Source organism: Ylistrum balloti, unplaced genomic scaffold, assembly GCF_031769215.1.
Source record: "Ylistrum balloti isolate Yb309-2 unplaced genomic scaffold, AGI_CSIRO_Ybal_v1 Utg370714, whole genome shotgun sequence".
Taxonomy (NCBI): domain Eukaryota; kingdom Metazoa; phylum Mollusca; class Bivalvia; order Pectinida; family Pectinidae; genus Ylistrum; species Ylistrum balloti.
The window spans coordinates 1011867-1029098 of NW_026782426.1; positions in this window are offsets into that span (position 1 = coordinate 1011867).

Consider the following 17232-nt stretch of genomic DNA (forward strand, 5'->3'; position numbering starts at 1 on the left):
AATTAGTTAATCATGTGTATCATTACAGTGTCATTATCAATCTTGTTTGAGGACAGTTTGTTGGTGATAGGTGGGGGCTCGGTGTCAATCTGTCAGCTGAAGCAGGGTAAAAGTTAACACACAATGGATGTCCAGTTTGAAGCTATTGAAGACTGTTTACCATGGATAATGTGTTTCTTTGTCACACCTGTAGTAAACTTTCCCACTGCAAATTCGCTCTGTTGAATTTCTTCTGGTTAATGCGACACAAACTTATTTTATTTTATGATAGGTGAGGAACTTCAGATACTGTGTTTATAAATGAAGTTAATATATTTGTATTGTTTTTATACAAAAAGGCTTATTTTGTCATTTTAGCTTGTAATAATACAACTGTGAACACACCTTTGCTAAACTCAGGTTTTAAATATTCCTGGAATAGTGGAAACTCTACAGGGTTTCCCTGCAGTAAACCCATTATCAACACATTATCTCTTACTCATAGTTAGGGAGTGGGCTTATTACAGGCCCCAAGGGAGTCAACACAATATCTCTTATTCATAGGTAGGGAGTGGGCTTATTACAAGACTAGTATGTTTATTGCAGGACATGAACTATTACTGATAGATGTACTAGATAAATATACTTGATTTTTAGCACAAACAGGCAATGTGATAGGGCTTGTTATGTGCAGTTGAAACAGACAAAATTTTCCTCTTTCATGTTTGAATAAATTATCTATGACTGTTACAACTTTCTCATAATTATTTCACCAATCAGATCTAATACAGCAATCCTGGTTGATCAAAGTCAGGTAGTAAGATCATTACAAGGGATGATGATATTGCATTTGCTGGGAATTGAACAGAACAGCTTCAGATATGAATGGGCTTATCGACAGCCATGGACTTAGTGCCTAAAATAGCATTTAGCAGTTTCAAAACATGTTAAAATAAAGAATTTTCAAAATTTCCACTAAATGCCTCTCATTAACTGTTAAAACATACCTACACACTCTGTAGATTTTAAAACATACCTACACACTCTGTAGATTTTAAAACATACCTACACACTCTGTTAGTTTTAAAACATACCTACACACTCTGTAAATTTTAAAACATACTTATGCACACTCTGTAAAACATACTTACACACTTTGTTAGTTTTAAAACACACTTTTATGCACACTCTGTAAATTTTTAAACACCTTTATACACATTTAACCAATAGTAAGCTGATAACTGTTAATATGTGTATCTATTGATAAAGGGCTATCAACAAATACTCGGCCATTATCCTGTAACCACCCCCTTCCCCCAACTCCACCCCCTTCCCCCAACTCCACCCCCTTCCCTCTCCTCCCCCCAACTCCACCACCCCTTCCCTCCCCTTCTCCCCAACTCCACCTCCCTTCCCTTCCCCCAACTCCACCCCCTTCCCTCCCCTTCCCCCAACTCCACCCCCTTCCTTCCTCTCCCCCCAACTCCACCCCTTTCCTCTCCTCCCCCCAACTCCACCACCCCTTCCCTCCCCTTCTCCCCAACTCCACCCCCTTCCCTCATTTCCCCCCAACTCCACCCCTTTCCTCCCCTTCCCCCCAACTCCACCCCCTTCCCTCCCCTTCCCCCCAACTCCACCCCCCTTCCTTCCCCTTCCCCCCAGCTCCACCCCCTTTCCTTCCCCTTCCCCCCAGCTCCACCCCTCCCTCCCCATCTCCCTCCTCTGACTTGAGTTATGGTATATTGTAGGATAAAAATAAGAGTAGTTATAAGTTTCTTTCCTGTTATTATCCTTCCAGAATGCAGTCAGTTCTCTCACTAAATTCTTTCTTGTCTCCTGATTTCTCTGTCAGAAGTGATAATGAAACTGTACTCTGTTACAGGAAGGTATACATTCTTAATGGCCCCTCCTTCAATAGTTTTGTCTGTCATCTCGTTAAACCTGCTTTTTGTGTTTTTTTTTTGCAGGGATAGAACATGGAGAGAGGTGCATCACAAAAGTATTAAGGTAAGGCTTTACATGTGAGAGGAATGTGTTACAGAGGAGAGTAGGGATTTTCATCATAAATGTTGATTACTCAGGCACTCATTATATACATATGCTGTCATTATCAGGTTTTCAAACGAAGATTGTCACTGTGGGGATTATTAGACACATTCTATACCAATACGTTCCTGTCCTTAACGTCAAGCTTATTTCAGAAAATATTGGAAACGTTTCTACTAATGATTTAAAGGAAACATTTTTGTTAATGTTTCAACAGAAATTCTTAGCAGATTGAATGAAATGAAGAAAAGAATATACTGCATTCTTTGAAAAAGGTTTTAGAGGGTTTGACTGCATTTTGATTTAACAGGTTCTGGCACTTATGGGTTTACACTGAGATTGAGTCCCATTATATCATTCCTCTGACAATTTTGTTCTTTATAGCTGTCTATTTTCACATAATGACTTCTTCTTAAGAAATGTAATACTTAAAGTCATGATGTGTGGTCAGTAAAAATATAAGACAGAATATCATGAACATTTCTTTTTGAAGAAATGACTTTCATCTCCTGTCAAGGTCACATAGGATAGATACTTCAAAAAACTTTTATGCTGAATCAAAGATTTCTAAAATACTTAAATTGACCAGCAACAGTACTACTTAGTAAACTTGTCTTTATTGGGGACAGGATGCTTCCAAAACCTGATGAATTTTCAAAAGGATTTCAAGACCAAGCAGAAAAAGGTTTAAAAAAAAAATGTGAAAAAGAAATAATTTAGTGGTTCGTTAATCAAATAAAAGATAGTGTTAATTACACAGAAATGATATAAACCAATGTGGTTCTGACAGAGGGATTGATGGCCTCTGAGAGGAATCAAATTTATCTCTGGTTAAAGCGACTGTTTTAAGACATTGTGTTCAGATATTTTAAATTTCAGTTCAGAAGGAATGCTCGGTGTTTAAGTACTTGGAAGAGAGAGCCAAACACGTGATTGTACAGAGTCTATATGGTTCTTGTTTGTCCTAGGTGTATTGTGCTGGTGTTATGATGATGATACAAACATATGTCTGTGTAATGGTAAAGCAGGGAGTATCATGGGGAAGTCCAGCACTGATTACAGGATTAAAACACCTCTGTAACGATCTTGTGTGGCTTTCAACAGTAATCAACAATAATTATCAGTGTTCAGGGGGAAAAAAATTTAATATACCCAAGATGCATTTTATTCTTTTTTTTGTTTTGTGTTTTTCAAACAGGAATGAAATAAAAGATGTGCTTCCTGTATAATTCCTCTCATGGGTAAAATTTATTTACAGATTAACAGTTAATTCTCTACTCCCCCACCCTTTCCCAGTCAACAAACCATTCCATGAAAATAACTATGTTTTGTTTATACTGAAATGGCTATATCAAAGTTAGGATATTATACATGTATACTGAACCAAATATCCTGTACTATTTTAATTACTATGCGGGGCTTGTCTTATCTATTGGAAAACTTTTCCGAATCCGCTTTTAGGAATTACACGAGTTATATAAAAACTACCAAAGACAAACAACAGACAATGGTAAGTGTTGATATCTTAGACATGGCCTGTTGAGTGTAAAAATTGTCTTGAGACAATGATAAAGACAGGCATGAAGAGCTCCGTGAAGCACATTGCTCGATTGGTTTTTTCCAAACCATTTACTCAGAAGTGTTATTCCTGGACGATCAGGAACTATCGCGATTAAGAATCAAGAGAAATCCTTGTATATGGGATAGCATTGGTCAGGAGATGGTTTCCAAACCGTGGTTGATACTTAACACCACTCCAGAGGAAAAGAACCTCAAATAATCTTATTTATATTAATCTCTGGTCATTGATGGATCATTGCTGCTGATTCGTCTGTCATTCTCCACAATCAGAGATAAATACATCTCCAGTATGTTTATAGAAGGTTGACCAGTCTGTGTGGCTTCTGATGAGGGGAGATAACTGTGTATATTGTTCAGGGGAGGTAATCTTGTGTTTTAAGAGAAGCATGTTTAAGGATTTCTCACTTATCCTGTTTGTTTCTTTTTCTATTTTGAAGGAAAATTAGATTTTTAAACCATTATTTACAATACATACTTTAAATAAAGTTTATTTCTTTAAATTTCAAGAATTCAGTTTATCAGAGAGAAGGTCTAAAAAATTTAGATTGATCTTTCATTTTAGAATATTTTATTGTACTGATCGTATGTACAAAAGGAATTGGGCAACAGGCAAAGCCTATATAAGCCCTCTCCTTACAAATTGATTTGTCTTAATTGATAATACTACAATTTTGTGATAGATAATGACTGCTTTTGGAAAATTAACAAAACAGGGTTTTGAGAGATGCATTTGAATCTTCATGCTTATTGTTCATTTAACACGTTTGTCAAAAAGATCAATGACACGTATCATGATAGGACTTTTTCTTTAATACTCCTGTCTGTCCATATGTTGTGGTATCTTTACTGCTTGAATATCTCACAATCCTCTTACTTTTTAACCAATCTCTTTGAAACACAAATGTAAGCTATATGATATGAAGTGGGAATTGCCTTCTTGGCATTTTTATTTGACAGTTTGAATAAAAATTAAGATTTATAAACCATCAAATCAGATGTAAAATGTTTTTTTGAATTAAGATTTCATTCTTGCGAATAAAACCAAAGTTGGTTTCAGGATTAAAATTCATGGGAAAATGTCTTTTAAAAGGCAGAGTTTGAATACCAAGTGGACTCTTGTTGAATTGAAAGAAACCATTATCATAAAAAAAAAAAAGGACGGTATACCTTTACATAACTGGAACGACTTAGTTTCTCTTCTGCTTTGAAGCTTAATTGTTCTGATGTGGCCAATAAAATAGATAATACTGAATTATTTGAGAAAATGGCTGTCCCCTGAATTCAATTTTGCAATGAAAACCCACATCAATAACCTACACTTGTGAGGATATACTTCTACAATAAACATAAGTCGATTGCCAGCAATGGTCGTCCGCCCGGATCTTCCAATATTAATATGTATTTGAATGGTGGGAAATTGTGACAATCAGTTATGTCATAAATGATAAGTTTTTGTGTGATGAACAAAAATGATTGATTTCTTATTTTCATGAACTTCACAGCATGGCAATTTAATTATAATTTGTGAAGTCATTGACACTTGGAAGGAGAAGCTATATATATGAGCATCGCAATAAGACTCAAGGTTAAAGCCTCCATGTGACCCTGATTCGACTCTTGATCTGTTGCTGTTGATTATGTCATGAGTTGTATGTAAATAATGCATCACATGTGATATGACCTTGGAAGAAGATCCTTGTATAGCTGGAAAAGTTCAGTTTCAATTGGATTTGGACTGCGGTATCTTAGCTGTCTATAGGAGAAAGCATTTATGTGGGGTATCACTTAGTAACTCTTAGTGTAGAGAGCCTTTCATTGTCATTATCGCCAATTCCCATACTCAGAAATATTCAGTTTGTCGGAATTTACTCGGATATCAGAAGATAAATGGATATAAAAATCTAACAGAAGATTGATGAAAGAAAGTAAAATATAAAAACAAAAATCAAAAAGAAATCAAATGAAAAAAGGAAAGTTATTGGTTAAAGAAATAGGAGAAAAAAAAATGGGGAATATTATTAAAACTAAAATGTTATTGGATACTGGTTAAAAAATCTCAGTAAAATGAAGGCCTTGCTCTTGTGACCATGGTCAGTCCTGTGTTCTGATGAGAAACTGACCATGGTCAACGAAGTGTCCTGAGGAAAAACTGACCATAGTCAGTTCAGTGTCCTGACGAGAAACCGACCATGGTCAACTGAACGTCCTGAGGAGAAACTGACCATGGTCAGCTGAGTGTCCCGAGGTCTGGTCAGTGTTTGGGTCTGGCCAGCATTCATTTGATGATCCCTATGTTAATTGACAACCACTGTCCAGCTGGCCCTTGTTTTTAAAACCCATATTTCATTCTGCTGTCTGATAAGCCGGTCAAAACAGCTGATTATTGACGACAATTAATTTGGACAGATCTAGCCGAAAATGTATCAAAGCCTTGAATCACAAGGATAAAATACTTTTTATTGTACAATTCATTGATGACACGTTTAATCTGATTCTCATTAATTTCCGTAGATTTGACACGTTGACTCGATGCATGCCTGACACAAGACCAGACGGACAGCTCTTAAATTATGATTTCAGATCACCCCGAAGTCAACGGAAGACATTCTCCGTAGCAATGATTCGTTTTTCAAAAGGGACTGTTGTGTTGACGATATTGGATTTACAGTAATTGATAGGCAATCGCATGGTGCCTTCGTGAGGTAGATTAAATCATTGCTTCACTAATATCACAGCTTCAGCATTCTTCCAGCGGCAGGATACATTGATTTTTATAGCCAAAGTTGCATTTTGGATACTGTATTCGAAGACGTTTGGGCGCGTTAAGATTTTTGGTGGGATGACGAGCCAGGGGGTGATATCGTCTGGCCTTTCTGTGAATATTAGGTGCAGTTTTCATATTACCATGGTGTCCTATTTGTTCAATACAGCATTCTTCAAATTTGATTTGTCAATGGTAACAGATCTTTGATACGTTGTATTGGTGAGGAAGAAGATGGCCCACTATGGTACAATTGTGTTGTCTGTATACAGGTTATTTAGGAATGAATGAAGACCCTACAGTCACCGACTTACGGTCACCGACTTCCTTTATCAATATCATCGGTAACAAGGTTATGTTTAACAAATAGGGGAGTGAAGTTTTTCTGTTTAAGGACTGATTAGAATCAGACGACTTTAAAATGTGTTCCCTAAATGTACCAAGTACCGCAGATTCCAGTATATATCTTTCTTTAGTATAGATATAAGATGTCCCTGAATCCCAGCACTAACTACGATGAAATGTTAACATATAGAATAATAGATTCTGTTTCTGTTATTTCTGAACATTCTCTTCAGGTTGGTTATGTCAATAGAATAGAAGTTCTTTTAGTGCAACAAGTAGAAGATTTGAGTGTTATATGTCTTGTAAGCTTTGTGGTCACTTTCCATACCATTTTGTACAGTACATCAGTTCTAGTACGCTCCAGACTGGTCATTTGTCTGATAAAGGTGACCTTGTTGTCGTCGAAACGTCACACTCAAATCTTTTACTGGTTGTGTTATAAGATGAAGGTGACCATGTAGTCATCAAAACGTCACACTCTAATCTTCTACTGGTTGTGTTATAAGATGAAGGTGACCATGTAGTTGTCACACTATAAGCTTTTACTGGTTGTGTTGTAAGATGAAGGTGACCATGTAGTCGTCACACTATAAGCTTTTACTGGTTGTGTTGTAAGAACTACTCTAAAGATTCCGTGTCATTCTGTTTTTGTTAAGTTTTATTCCGGCTTTTTACCTTGATAGGAGTCTGTTACATCGTGAATCTGGTATAAGATTGACAACTTGAATGTCAGACACCATCTTTAAGGTACATCAATATAAGACTGTGCTTGAACTGGAAGATTTTCACATGTTGGAAATCAAATCAAGTGTGCTGAAGGTATAGACACCCACTTCTAACAGTACAAACCAGGCCTTGCTCGTCCATCTCTCCAGAAAATGTCATTGCTATTTCCATAGCGACAGCCATTATCTAATTCAGACATTGTTAAATTAATATTACGGATTCGAGCTTTTAGATGATGGATACGTTATGAAGAATTTAAGCTTGTTAAAGATGTGACTCTGGTGACAGCTTCAAAATGTTTGTCCTCTAGGTCAGTATTCGTTGAGGACTATTAACAGTGGGTGTAAGATGTCTTGTACTAAATAAATTGGGCCGTGTGCCCATCAGTAAGAACATCTCCTGATTCCTAATCCATACAAATGCCAACAGAGTACATCGATGTTTTGAGCAAAATTCATCAAAAATAGCAAATTGACATTTAGAATATTTCTGTTGGTAATTGACTCAAAGGTCAAGAGTTGAAAAGTAACATGTGAATATTGACAATTAAATTCTCGTTTCTGAGAATACATAGAACTAATATTTTTGTGATGGCTGCCTGCCAAAGGCCACATATAGGTATTAGTGCGTCTGCGTCGTCGTCGTCCACACCAATGTTTTATCACAATAACTGGAGGTCACTTTGGTCAGTGGTGCTCAAACTTCGTACAAGGCTTCCTTACCAAAAGTGTTTGCATGACATTGCTTTTTCAGCTTTTAGGTCATAGGTCAAGGTCACTGTTACTATAAATAGAAATATTAATGATGACACTGTTTAAAGGACTCACGAATCTTAGGTACAGTCTGTAAATTAGGACTTAGGTTAACCAGTAGTCATTAGATGTGTCTGCATAGGGAAAAAAATGAATACAGTTATATTCACCTGTAAATTCATATCCCTGGTTTATGAATTCTCACTGGAATAATAGTAAGCCTGCCAACGGTTTGGTGCAAAGTTTGCATTTGGTTTTAATTTGTAATATAAAAAATTCTTAACTAAATATAATGCATGTTCGGCATTTGTGTTTTTTTTAAAAATACTTCCTTGAAGAAATAAAAATCAAATCCTCAAAATGTTTTTTTTAAACATAACTTTGTATGTAGTTTTAATTCAGTGTATGGTCAATATTTGAAGATCTCCATGGCAATATTAATTTTATCCATTTATGTAGAACTCTACTTCCAAACTCTTTACTGTATGTCACAGAAGATAACACGATGTACTGCAAATGACATTTATACTTCCTTGCTTTTACGTCTATTTTAACATGTTTAGCAAATTCTCATCTTTACATTACAAATATCGATACATACACACTGTAAATGAAAATGACTGCAAATTAACATTTTTATATCTTTAACTATCTTTAAAAAAATCAGAATTCAAAGATTACCTTTATGTTGTATTAATAAGGAAAATCTATCCTGGGGATTCAGTTTCCTTCAATAAACATCTAATCTGCAGTTTTACTCATCACATCTCAAACAATTGGACAAATTATAGAAATGGAATACAATGAATATCTATGGTTTTTGTTCATTAAAACTCATCTCCAGAAACCTTGCTGGGCAGGCAACACATCCACTTCTATGGAATGCTTGTTGTAAATATTTGTTGATGTTTTTTAGTGTTTGAGAAAACATGAGATTATATCAAATGATAATTTGATACGGCTGATGGCTAGATAGAAATCATTAGCAGATAACGAGAGATGGAAGAAAAAAATTATTTGTAACTTTTTTTATTTGATAGATTGCATGATAATGAAATATTAGGTAATACTTTTTGTATTTCTGGACTCGTCGTCCTCAGATAATCTTTTCTATTGCTGTATAATTAACAGCTTTTCTGGTTCTCGTGTACTATTATAGTCAAGCTGATTTCTCTCTGATCTGCCTTGAGGTTCGTGACAGAGCTTTCGAGCAAAAGGCAATTCTGTCCTGCATGTAAACAGTATAAATTTAGATCTGTAATGACCTTACAATACCTACTGCATATATATTGTAACATGCACAGAATCACCTTCAACTGTGATATTACTCCTATGTTATTGCTCAGGTGAATAGAATTTCTAAACAACTAGAAGACAATTTGAGTGTGAGATTTTTGATGACTACACAGTCACCTTCATCAGATTTGAGTGAAAGGTTTTGATGACTACACAGTCACCTTCCATCAGATTTGAGTGTGAGGTTTTGATGACTACACAGTCACCTTTCAGATTCAGTGTGATTTGTCACCTTCATCAGGTTTGAGGTTTTTTGATGACTACACAGTCACCTTCCATCAGATTTGAGTGTGAGGTTTTGATGACTACACAGTCACCTTCATTAGATTTGAGTGAAAGGTTTTGATGACTACACAGTTACCTTCCATCAGATTTGAGTGTGAGGTTTTGATGACTACACAGTCACCTTCATCAGATTTGAGTGTTAGGTTTTTTGATGACTACACAGTCACCTTCATCAGATTTGAGTGTGAGGTTTTGATGACTACACAGTCACCTTCATCAGATTTGAGTGTGAGGTTTTTTGATGACTACACAGTCACCTTCATCTTATAACACAACCACTAGAAAATTAGAGTGTGAGGTTTTGATGACTACACAGTCACCTTCATCAGATTTGAGTGTGAGGTTTTGATGACTACACAGTCACCTTCATCAGATTTGAGTGTGAGGTTTTGATGACTACACAGTTACCTTCCATCAGATTTGAGTGTAAGGTTTTTTGATGACTACACAGTTACCTTCATCAGATTTGAGTGTGAGGTTTTTTGATGACTACACAGTCACCTTCATCAGATTTGAGTGTGAGGTTTTGATGACTACACAGTCACCTTCATCAGATTTGAGTGTGAGGTTTTTTGATGACTACACAGTCACCTTCATCAGATTTGAATGTAAGGTTTTGATGACTACACAGTCACCTTCATCAGATTTGAGTGTGAGGTTTTGATGACTACACAGTCACCTTCATCAGATTTGAGTGTGAGGTTTTGATGAATACAAAGTCACCTTCATCAGATTTGAGTGTAAGGTTTTTTGATGACTACACAGTCACCTTCATCAGATTTGAATGTAAGGTTTTGATGACTACACAGTCACCTTCATCAGATTTGAGTGTGAGGATTTGATGAACACATAGTCACCTTCATTAGACCTGATGGAAGTAACCATTTAGTCTGTACTGATGAATATGAATTGAGATAGAAAAATGTTGCTCACACCTTTTACCAGAGTCTCTTTTTGGACAAATATTGGGCCCCTTACCCAATTTGATTTCTTTCATAATATCGCAAATATGTTTTACTATATAGTTTACTCCATAAACTTTCCTTCCCATTTGATAATTTCTTTTCCCTTTCTTTTTCTTTGATTTTAAAAAACTTTACAGGCATCACTGATTTTCAAATTTTGTAAGTGAAATTTTTTTGTATGTCTCTTGTGTTTGAGAGTATACTGGAATTGTTTTGTATGTCTCTTGTTTGAGAGTATGTTGGAATTGTTTTGTATGTCTCTTGTTTGAGAGTATGTTGGAATTTTTTGTATGTCTCTTGTTTGAGAGTATGTTGGAATTTTTTTGTATGTCTCTTGTGTTTGAGAGTATGTTGGAATTTTTTGTATGTCTCTTGTTTGAGAGTATGTTGGAATTTTTTGTATGTCTCTTGTTTGAGAGTATGTTGGAATTTTTTTGTATGTCTCTTGTTTGAGAGTATGTTGGAATTTTTTGTATGTCTCTTGTTTGAGAGTATGTTGGAATTTTTTTGTATTTGTCTCTTGTGTTTGAGAGTATGTTGGAATTTTTTCTGTGTCTCTTGTATTTGAAAGTATGTTGGAATTTTTTCTATGTCTCTTGTGTTTGAAAGTATGTTGGAATTTTTTTGTATGTCTCTTGTTTGAGAGTATGTTGGAATACATCGTACCAGATGATGGTTTTGGCGAGAATTTACAAGGGTAGCATTTATATCTATGACATTTCAATATAGTGACATCTGGTTTTAGAATTGGTAATATCAGCTTGTGTGGCTTCATTCTTCTGGTTTACTTATGTTATGATCCCATAGGTGTAGTGTCTGTCTTTTTATAATCATGGGCTGTCAGGTCTGTATCCATGTACAGTGCAGCAGATGGTAGAAAGGCAAGAATGCAAAAAAAAAATCTTTCGTATTTTAGAGAATGTATTAAAAATAATCAGAAATTTGCTAATTGGACCAATATCTTATCCAATACTCATGTCAGTGAGATTATGTAGCGATGAGAGGAATGAATATTTCATCTGACTAGCTCAGATTTATAAACCATACACGTATTATGGATAAATCCAGATCTCCGTATGATATAAGACTTAAAGTCTTTAATGCTGTGAATCTGAAATTTCATTATTCATGTATATACAGTGGGAGCATGTGGTTTATGATAATTCCTTCTGCTGCTGTTTTTACCAGTGATGTAAGATAAAGACATTGTAATGTTGAAAGCACCCTAAACCACAGCTTCCAATGACATTTGGCAGGGACATCATAGCTTGGGATGATTCACAAATTTTATGGTCTTGGGGATTGAAATTTGAAGAGATTTGAATTTAAAATTCATGAATCATGTAATGGGATTTTAAAATCTCGGCATTTGAAATGCCAGTTTTCTGCTTGGTGTTTTTACTTTGATTTACATATGAGTTCAAGGTCAACATATGAGGTCAAGTTTATTTTAAAGAAACACTTGTTGTGCTGTCACATCGCTGATATCCTCAACTGCTTAAAATATGGAAATTTTCCTGTTTCTGTAGATATTGATTTTCATGGTCAATTTAAGAATGAAATCATTGAAATAAATATGTAGATACCTGTATATTTCCTCTTCTGCTGTAATATTGATGATTCAATGAAATATTCCAAATAAAGAGCTTTTTGTGGTGTATGGTTTGTAAGTAATGAGCTTATGATCGTATTTTGAAGATAACGGAATTGACAGGCGTTGTGATATCAATATTTTGTTGTTGGTGATGGAAGTTTCATTTACATTGTATGATATGGTTTGATTCAAACTTTGATTAGAAATACAAGACCTGTAGGATTTCTTTGGTTGTTTGGGATAAATTTGGTTCTCGGTTTGGATAGGTTTGGTACTCGGTTTGGGATAAATTTGGTTCTCGGTTTGGATAGGTTTGGTACTCGGTTTGGGATAAATTTGGTTCTCTGTCAGCTATTCAGGAAGAAAATATTACCATTGTAGCTTACTATGAGTAATTCATGCTTAGTTATTTTTATCACTTTGCTTTAATCACCATTGTGGGTGTACCAACATTATCACTGTTCATACAGCGTAAGAAACCGTTAGACCAAATCCTGAGATAACAAATGAAGGCGATGTGGTGGCCTAGTGTTTTACCATCATTATCACTAGCCCTTCACCTCTGGGTCGAGGATTCAAGGCCTACGAAGGGCAGCTCATCAGGTACTGATCAGAGGTTGATTTTTCTCCTAAATTCTGGTTTCTCTCTACCACCTAAACCTGACGTATCCTTTAAATGATTCTGGCTGTTAAGACATGTAAAGCAACAATGAGTCAACACATAAAAGTATGCAAAAAAGGAAAAACCTTTAACAGAGAATAACTATATATAAGTTATTGTTCTCGTGTCTTGATCAATTTTTCAACTACCACCACGACAAGTAAATGTGGATGTACTTCTACTGTATAAAAATGAACTTTAACAATTAATTTTGATATAACACTTATTCACAAGTTACAAATCTTTTTCATATGAAATTTGAAAGAAGTGATACATTGAATTCTATTAAGGACATTAAATTCAGCTGAGAGTAACAATATTTCTACATAAGTATTACATCTATATTTCATGATGTGTCTCACCAGTATTTAGACAATTTAAGTTTTTACAGATCAATAGATGATATCTAGAAGCTACGTAAAGATATGAGTCTTCTAGAGAAGTAAGGTAAGACAGAAGATAGGAGATATGTGTCTTCTGGAGAAGTAAGGTACGACAGAAGGTAGGAGATATGAGTCTTCTAGAGAAGTAAGGTAAGACAGAATGTAGGAGATTTGAGTCTTCTATAGAAGTAAGGTACGACAGAAGGTAGAAGTTATGTGTCTTTTAGAGAAGTAAGGTAAGACAGAAGGTAGAAGATACGTGTCTTCTAGAGAAGTAAGGTACGACAGAAGGTAGAAGTTATGTGTCTTCTAGAGAAGTAAGGTACGACAGAAGGTAGAAGTTATGTGTCTTCTAGAGAAGTAAGGTAAGACAGAAGGTAGAAGATATGTGTCTTCTGGAGAAGTAAGGTACGACAGAAGGTAGAAGATATGTGTCTTCTGGAGAAGTAAGGTAAGACAGAAGGTAGGAGATATGTGTCTTCTGGAGAAGTAAGGTAAGACAGAAGGTATGTGTCTTCTCGAGAAGTAAGGTACGACAGAAGGTAGAAGATATGTGTCTTCTGGAGAAGTAAGGTATGACAGAAGGTAGAAGTGTGTCTTCTGGAGAAGTAAGGTATGACAGAAGGTAGAAGATATGTGTCTTCTGGAGAAGTAAGGTAAGACAGAAGGTAGAGATATGTGTCTTCTGGAGAATAAAGGTACGACAGAAGGTAGAAGTTATGTGTCTTCTGGAGAAGTAAGGTACGACAGAAGGTAGAAGATATGTGTCTTCTGGAGAAGTAAGGTACGACAGAAGGTATGTGTCTTCTGGAGAAGTAAGGTACGACAGAAGGTAGAAGATATGTGTCTTCTGGAGAAGTAAGGTACGACAGAAGGTAGAAGATATGTGTCTTCTGGAGAAGTAAGGTACGACAGAAGGTAGGTAAGGTAGATATGTGTGTCTTCTTGAGAAGTAAGTACGACAGAAGGTGATATGTGTCTTCTGGAGAAGTAAAGAAGTAGAGAAGTAAGGCACGACAGAAGGTAGGATTCTTCAATGTCAGGTGTATTAAACTGTTTTTTATTACAATCAATTTTTAATTAAACGACAACCAGTTGTCAAGGACAATGATATACTTACCAAATTACCTACATAGAAATGATGAAAATATTTACCAAAATACCACGGTTAGAATGACAAACGAGCCTTGGGATTATTGATACAGATCCTGACACACAGACCAGGGAGATATATCAAAGATGACTGGCCTTACCAGTTGTCAGGTTTATATTGATGGGGTGAAAGTTTGAAAATCTATGTGATAGACTGGACCATAAGTCAGTCACTTTGAGAAAATTCATTTCTTTGAAGCAATCAATAACGTTTGTCTATGGTATACAAAGCCTGGATGGTTCATAAATCTTCACTTTCTGAAATTGGCAGTGAATTAAATAAGTAGTTACTCTGATAGGCAAAGGACAGATGACTTCATAGAATTACCTTAATATTCCTAAAAACAGCGCACATAGAAAACAAATTTTATTGTGGGAGTTCTGTGTTACAAGATGTGGGTTATGATAAAGTTTATTGACAATAAAAAAACTTTGATGGGCTCTGGACTCTTCTTGTGGAAACAGAAATAGATATTTGCTGTGGTGTATAATTTCATAATGAAAACACTATGTGGTCATTTCTTGTAAAATAATGTTCTATGTATATCATATTGGACAACTGCTGTGCATCTCTGGAGCAGAAACAAATGGTTCCTCAGAATAGACTTCCTCATCTTGTATAAAATCTATTTGTCATGTATATGATGATGACCTTTCTCACTGTTTCTGAATCCAATGCCTTTGTTCTTGGTCTGTTTTGTCGTGAAATTCAATTTGGAATGAAATGAAGTTTATATCAGTGTCAACTGACAGGGTCCAGAATTGTTGAGACGTTGGTCCTGAGATGATGTAGCTGGGTAACCAGTCCTAAATCACACTAATTGGACCCCTTTAATCATCCTCACAAATTGCCTTGATGTTTCCAATTTTCAAACATCAATATTTCCAATGGATGTTTTTACTTGATTTAGTATTGAAAGCTAACTAGCAGAAGGAGACCTTCATTTCAAGGACATGAGCTAGCGTGGTAACAGTCACTAAGGTTCATGTTGTCTAGGTGAAATTTCCAATTAAACTTTTTCAATGCCAATTTGTGAAGGTCTTCAATTTTGGAATGTCATTATTTAGCCAATTGAGCTCAAAGCCACTTTTTGAATGAAGGGAAATTTCAGTTACCAGTGTTTGCTACTTCCAGATTATCAAAGGAGATGTGAATTTTTGATTTTTCAGATATCATGAGGATAAATCGTACTTGATGTCTTTAGATAGTGTTAAACTGATCTTTCTTATACCAATAGATGGTATATTATCTCCTTTACACTTATTGTGCTAAGTGATGTTCTAGAGTTATCTCCATTATATTCCAGAATTATCTCCCTTTTACTTCAGCTATCTTCCATAAATTCCAGAGTTACTTGCTATATACTCCAATGTCAACGTCTCGTATACTATTGTTTTGGTATTTTGTTGTCCTTATCCTAGTAGTAGAGTTATTTCCCTTTTCCTAGTACAGTAAAAACCACTTAATGTCACATTGGTTCTTGTCACTTTCTGGTTAATGTCATGCTTTTACAAAACACCAATTTTCCTTCTTTAAATGCCACATATTTTCATACATGCTAAGTATGATATCACTTCATTTTGTTTTGTCGAATATCGCAAGGAAACCATAGTTTCACCTGTGAATTTGACCAAGTGTAACTGTTATACAGTAGTTACTGTGAATCTGACTGACAGCTTATGACAACAGAATATATATTTCAAAGAAAAAACAAACTAAAGATAAGAAAAAATTACTGGGTTTAAGAGAATATCAAAGTCACTTATATTGTTGTTATTTATTTTTCTTTTTTTTGGGGGTCTTCAAACAATTTCTGTAAGAAACAGGTCAGCTTGGCACATCAGAAAGTTCACTTGCGGGTTTAGACATCAGAAAAAACATGTCCACTGTTAATGTCACACACTAGTTATGATTTAATTTTCTCATGACAAATTATAAATGATATTGATTTATTTTCAGTGCAACTTAATTCCATTTTCTTAAGAGGCAAAATTAGCTCCCTCATGTATTTGATATTGTTCTTCATTCTTCAAATCAAGTACTATAATCTGAGTATGTACATGTTGGATTACGAGGCTCAGAAAAAAAATCCATCATATACATATATCATACAGCAATACATTACCTGTTCTATTGTTGAGCAAATCAGATTTTTTCAAGTTATGAGTAATTTTCAAGTAAACTGCTAATTCATGGGAAAAAATTCAAATCATATAAATTTTTCTTTTTCGAGATAAAAAGGGTATGTTACCAGTGATAGAGGTAGATCTCTGTTCTAAGCCTATGTCATGTTTTAAGGTGGAGGTTGTCTCAGATCTTTGTTCTAAGCTTATGTTATGTTTTAAGCTGAAAGTTGTCTTGGATCTCTGTTCTAAACTTATGTCATGTTTTAAGCTGGAAGTTGTCTTAGATCTTTGTTCTAAGCTTATGTCATGTTTTAAGGTGGAGGTTGTCTTAGATCTCTGTTCTAAACTTATGTCATGTTTTAAGCTGGAGGTTGTCTCAGATCTCTGTTCTAAGGTGATGTCATCTTTAATCTGGATATTGTCTTAGATCTCTGTGCTAAGGTAATGTTATGTTGTAAGCTGGAGGTTACTTAAGATCTCTGGTTTAAACAGATGTTGTGTTTAACACTGGAGATTACCTAAGATCTCCATGTTGTGTTTTAAGCTGATGTTGTGTTGTAAGCTGGAGGTTGCTTAAGA